This window comes from Octopus sinensis, linkage group LG1 (assembly GCF_006345805.1).
Source record: "Octopus sinensis linkage group LG1, ASM634580v1, whole genome shotgun sequence".
Lineage (NCBI taxonomy): Eukaryota > Metazoa > Mollusca > Cephalopoda > Octopoda > Octopodidae > Octopus > Octopus sinensis.
The window spans coordinates 23442727-23449537 of record NC_042997.1 but is presented as its reverse complement, the minus strand read 5'-3'; positions in this window follow the sequence as shown (position 1 = coordinate 23449537).

The window sequence follows — 6811 nt, the reverse complement described above, 5'->3', positions numbered from 1 at the left end:
TGTTCATAATTTAACATTAACAACATATAAAGCAAGAAGCTTGAAAGTTTACGGTTATTTGTTAAGTTTTTTATTTTTTTTATTTATGCACCCTTTCCAAGCCTTGGGCCCGGTTTCCCAGTTTCTATGACGTATGTGTTCCCCCCAGCTGGACGAGACGCCAGTCCATCGCAGCGTTACTCAAGAAACATGAAGAAAGAGTGAGAGAAAGTTGGGGCGAAAGAGTACAATAGGGGTCACCACCAACCCCTGCCGGAGCCTCGTAGAGCTTTAGGTGTTTTCGCTCAATAAACACACACAACGCCCAGTCTGGGAATCGAAACCGTGATCCTCTAACCGTGAGTCTGCTGCTCTAACCACTGGGCCATTGTGCCTCCATTAAGTTTATTTTAGTTTATATTACTTGCTTTACAATTGTATGATTTTTGTTTTTATTCTACAATTTGGTCACTCAGTTAACCTATTTACCTATACATCTCTCAATTTCTCTCTCCCATCCCCTCCAAGCAACTATCTATCAAGCTATCTGCATGTGCTTGTGTGTGTGCATGCATATTTGTCTATCTGTCTAAATATCTATCTCTGTTACTTCTCCAGTCTATGCAGTTTAACTTATAAACTTAAACCAATGACAAGGCATCTATTGTCTATTTTATTATTTTGCTATCTTGTTATTTTCATATTAATCTCTCATATTACAGTAAGCCAAACATAGCTACACTGAGTTAATACTTACAATACAAATATGTTTCTTCTGATATACATTCTTTTACATGAATAAATATATATACATATATATATATATACATACGCAGGTGTGGCTGTGTGGTAAGAAGCTTGCTTCTTCCCAACCACATGGTTTGAGATTCAGTCTCACTGCATGCCACCTTGGGCAAGTGTCGTTTACAATAGTGGATTTGGTAGACGGAAACTGAAAGAAGCCCATCGTATATATGTATAAATATATGTATGTGTGTGTGTGTGTATATGTTTGTGTGTCTATGTTTGTCCTCCCAACATCGCTTGACAACCGATGCTGGTGTGTTTATGTCCCTGTAACTTAGCGGTTCGGCAAAAGAGACCGATAGAATAAGTACTAGGCTTACAAAGAATAAGTCCTGGGGTCGATTTGCTTGACTAAAGGCGGTGCTCCAGCATGGCCACAGTCAAATGACTGAAACAAGTAAAAGAAAAAAAATATATATATAAGGCGCAGGAGTGGCTGTGTGGTAAGTAGCTTGTCTACCAACCACATGGTTCCGGGTTCAGTCCCACTGCGTGGCACCTTGGGCAAGTGTCTTCTACTATAGCCCCGGGCCGACCAAAGCCTTGTGAGTGGATTTGGTAGACGGAAACTGAAAGAAGCCCGTCGTATATATGCATATATGTATATATATATATGTGTGCGTGTATGTTTGTGTGTCTGTGTTTGTCCCATCCAACATCGCCTGACAACCGATGCTGGTGTGTTTATGTCCCCGTTACTTAGCGGTTCGGCAAAAGAGACCGATAGAATAAGTACTGGGCTTACAAAAGAATAAGTCCCGGGGTCGAGTTGCTCGATTAAAAGGCGGTGCTCCAGCATGGCCGCAGTCAAATGACTGAAACAAGTAAAAGAGTAAAAGAGTATATATATATATATAATATATATATATATATAATATATATATATATACTTTTTACTATACCTTGATTATAAACTTTTTCCATCTGGGCCCTTAGTGTTTTCCTAGATCTCATTATAATATCCTAAGTTTCATAGTGTACACCCCTTTAACTGAATATAATGACAAGAGTTAATGTCACCCCTACTCAACCACTTTATGGGCATTTACTACTATCTAATTGATTCCTAAAGAGTTTGTTTCTTTTTGTGGTGAGGGGTACTTATGACAGTAAGAAATTAAGGAACAGGGGAAACATCTAGTAATATCTATTTATGACCAGCAGCCAGCTCTGAGCTATCAACTCACAATGCTCTTTATTCTCAATAAACACAGTCTTCTAGCCTTAGATCTTTTGTTGATGATAAGAAGATAGATAAAAAAATTAGAAATGAATTACAATTCTATGGCCTCCACTGTGTTCCATGCCACTCCAAAATTGTAGCTGTTCTTCTCTTAGCTTATTCTTGCTGCAATAGTGGCAACATGAAATTCTTTCATCTTCTTGCTCTGATAAAACATTTGAGAAAAATTATATTAAATTATCCCATCTGTTGAAAATCCATATTTCTTGCAACTGAAGATGGCACTGTATTTAAATTGATGTAATGCTTGCATTGTTCAATTAAATGAAGCCTCTTGAAATGGTCATATTGCACTAATACTTGACATCCTGTTACTTATTTTGATTTTATTCACCTTACTTCAAGTTGTGCAGATAATACCAGACTGGCTTGATGCCTTAGCTCAGGTACCTAATTCAATTGAATCTTAATTATTTCTTTTATATATATATATATATATATATATATATATTATATATATATATATATATATATATATATATATCTTTCCTTCTCCTATGTTTCCGACGAAGAGCTCCGCTCAAAACATTAAACCCTCCTTCTTCCCTTCTTTCCTGAGCATCCAATAATACTTTATTTGTTTCACGTCCTCGCATTGCTGTGTTTTTTTTTTTTTGTGTTTTCTTGTTTGGATTAACCAGATATATATATATATCTTGTGAGAATTTACAAAAAAACAAAAGACAAAGACGGATGTGTAAACAACAAACAGATGTATTAGTTTAACACTCGGGAAGTGAGAAAGTCTTTTATGTTTCGAGCCTACGCTCTTCGACAGAAAGGAACACAGAAATCAAATGCCGGACAGAGGGGTCAAATAGGAGAGAAAAATGCAGATGGCATGAGGAGAAAAAAATACAAGAAGTGGGAGGAGAAGAAAAAAATAAAAACAAGGAGAGAAAGAAGGAGGAAGAAGGAAGAAACAAGGAGAATGGGGAAGAAAGGGAGAAGAGAAGACAAAAGGGGAAAGGGAGGGAGAGAGAGGCAAGGTAACAATACATACATATATATATATACATATTCAAAATGTGACCGTGTGTGTACTGTTGGCGATTTTTTTCCTCTGTCTTCCCTTCTCTGGATCTTTCCTTTTCCTATGTTTCTGACGAAGAGCTCCGCTCGAAACGTTAAACCCTCCTTCTTCCCTTCCTTCCTGAGCATCCAATAACACTATATTTGTTATTTGTTCCACGTCCTCGTGTTGTTGTGTTTTCTCTTTGTGTTTTCAGGTTTGGATTAACTTTATATATATACAAAAATTCTATAATTATAAGCATAATTAGGGTTCAGCAAATTGCTTCACCACATACCGAAATTTAGAAATAGCAGTTAAATACTATTCCTCTACCATAAGATATCTCCCAGACAGCAACACTCTTAATTTACATAGGTAAAGAGAAAAAATAACAAATCCACCCAGCTTTGATCAACCACATATGCGTTTCTGGATTAAAGAGATGTAAAATTTTAATTTTTACTCACTTATTTCCTTCTTCAGTGTATTATTTCAATTGTAAATTTGAGAGTACTAATAATTAAATATGTATTCGATGTCGCTTGGTCGAATACGTATTTATCTCTGTTGACACTGGAAGAATCTTCCAGTGTCAACAGAGATGATAACTCTCTAAACTTTCCCCACCTTGCTCTTATTCTGGCTAGTATATTTTCAAGGCGCTCTTCTCCACTTGATTAGATCTTCTAGGTAACAAAAGCTATCAACCATTTCAAAGCACTGGAAGGTGCTCTGACAGCTACCCACCTCTGTGCATTTGCTACATGCAAAGACTCTATTCACTGTCAGACTGCTTGTCATTCCACAACACCTTTTGTGCATGTATATATCACATTGAATACATTGTATGGAATTTCTATCTACTCCTTTTCTGTATATTGATTGCAGCCACTTCCTTCAGAGTAGCAAATTCCTGTCTTCTTTCCTTCTTTCTAAAATTTTAGTCTTCTCTAAGCTTACTCCATGGCCTCTCAATTCTAGGTTTTGTTTGCACATCAGGAACTTCTCTAAACCTTCCACAGTCCTGTATATAAGTACTCTGTCGTCAGCATACAGGGGTCCTTATGAAGAACCCATTTTAAATTCCTCTATTATATTAGAGAACTGCAAGAAGAATGAAAAGAAGGTTCTCCAGGCAGTTATTATTGTTGCAGGCTTTGATAACAGGCTTCAATTGTTGGTAGAATCATTCAGTCATGTGGAGCAGTATATGCTCACCTACAACATTAAGAGACATTTCAACACTTAAGAGTGATATCAATGCAATAAAAAGGTGAGATTCAAACTGATTTCTCTCTTCTGTGCTGATTGTAACAGGCATGCCAAAATGCAATGTCCAATGTTGAATGAAAATCTAAGCAATAGATTCTGCTGTAGTCTCTGAAAGTCACTATGAGAATAGATCAATTCAGGTTAATGGTTGGTTTGCAATTCTGTGAGAAAGGAAATTGTCCCATCGTGTTGATGTTCACATGCTGAAAACATGTATCAGGTATGGAGAAGGTGCCTAAAAAGGTTTTTCATGGTGACGAGTCTAGGCTTTCTGGCATGTGAGCCAAATCCTGGGTTGTCCTAGATGTCCTTGTTGATACCAATCCAATAAAATGGGCCAATATCACCTTCCGGATGAAACTGGCACCAGGATTCAGTAAATTGTGTAGAGGAGAAATATAAAATATGTCTGATTCAGTAGTATGTAACAGCATTGATGACCAGTAGAAACATCGCACCAAATATATTCCAGATAAGAAAGTAGAGGAACAAGCTGAAATTTCAAAGAAGAGTAATTTTGAAGTTGAAGAATTTTTCATTTCCCTTTTTGATCAGTAGAAAGCTGCTGCATATTACTGGATACAGAAGTGTGCAGTGCATTAAGATGGATACAAGAAAGTGCATCCACTGTAGAATTGTTTGAAACCGGAATGTGATGAATACTAGTCATATTGCAATATATACTTAAGGCAGCATAGTTCTCAATGTGTGTGAAGATCAAGCTTTGAAGGTATAAGTGAGAGGCTAGTGATCAGTGTGGAGGCAGAAGACAGAAGCTTTTAACATGTGTAAGAAATATTTAACTTTGAGATAATGCTAATAGTTTTCTCACAGAAGCACTGCATTTTATTTCATTTGGCTTGAGATGTTTTGAGAGGAAAGTAGTTGCTAAAGGCTGTTCACTCATTGCCAAAGAAAGCCATCATTACCACTAACAGAGTGGTGCATCAGAGTTGAGATAAACTGATCAAGAAGATTCAGTTAAGAAAATGTTTATTTTAAGAAAAGCAGTAAATTGTGTATCAACAAGTGTGAGAATTTGTTTCTTTAATTTTCTCAAAGAAGCAGAAAATCCAAGATAGATGTAACTGTATTGTCAAGTGAGTGAATTTTATGTACACTCATGAAATGTCTCAGGAAAGATAAAGAAGTAGCCTCCAAAAGATATTTATTTACTGAGGTTATTAATGACATAATGTTGAGAAAGTCAATTAAAAAGGAAATGGAGATTTTTTTTATGTTCATCACAATATGCTGGAGACCAACAGATCTGCAATATAGGTATAAACAAATGGTAAGCTACAAGTTACAGTATCACTGAAGCACTGGAACATTGATAATGGCATTCAAACAAAATCAAAGAGGGCAAAATAGTTCATGGTTTACAGTTTTATGACTTTCATCCAGCTCAGTAGGTATCTGGTTGTAAGCAAACACATGATCAACTTTAGAGAATATTTTAGCACCCCAAAGAGGAAGAGAAGTCCTATGATTAGGGTAAGGGTACTTACAGGATTTAGAACAGATCTTAAGAATTCAATAGTTGTCACAAGCTCATCAGTCATAGGCTGTTTTTTATTTTTTTTCAGGGGCCATTGAAAAGGGAAACAACCAGTTGCTATCATCTGGAAAAGACTTTCTAACTAGAAAGGGTATGGCCTGGTCAGCCTGTAATGACATGCATAAGATCTGGTCATAAAATCTAAGTAGAGACTTCAAACTTGAAATATTCAAAGCCACAGTCGAACCAATTCTACTATATGGCTCAGAAACCTGGACGTTATCAAAGAAGCTTGAGAGGCGGTAGGATGGAACCTACACTCGCCTCCTTATGAGAGCTCAAAATCTCTCGTGGAAGCGCCATCCAACCAAAATGCAAATATATGGGAAACTACCACCTGTGTCATCTCTTGTGAAAGGTAGGAGAGTCCAGTTTGCTGGACATTGTTGTAGAGCTGAAAAAGAAGTAATTTCTACTCTTCTACTCTGGAAGCCATCTACTCGCAATACCAGAGGGCGCACACTCTCCTACCCTGATGTAATCTCCAGGGATACAGGCATCCAGCAACAGGACCTCCGTAATGCCATGATGGACCGTGAAGTATGGCGTAGCATGGTAAATTCCATTGTCTCGACCACGGTCGAACAATGATGAAATGATGATGATCAGATGGGCAAATGATACCCAATTCCGGGATATGACTGAATTCTGCCTTAGTGATCTGAACAAAATTAGAAGTTGCCATGGTTTTGAAAAATAATTGTGGACTAATAGTCGATGAATAATGATAATGTTGGTAATGGAATGTCAGAGTAGGCAATTTCAGGGTATTTGCAAGAAATAATGCCATATCCACCTGAAGAAGTGACTTAAAATTTTGTTTCCATGCAATAAACAGTACAAAAAAATCATGTTGAAGGTTGAAGTCCATGAGCCGTGGTCAAAGGTGCCAACGGACCAAGAGCTCTGGTTTCAAATTTTGACTGAGGTGAAT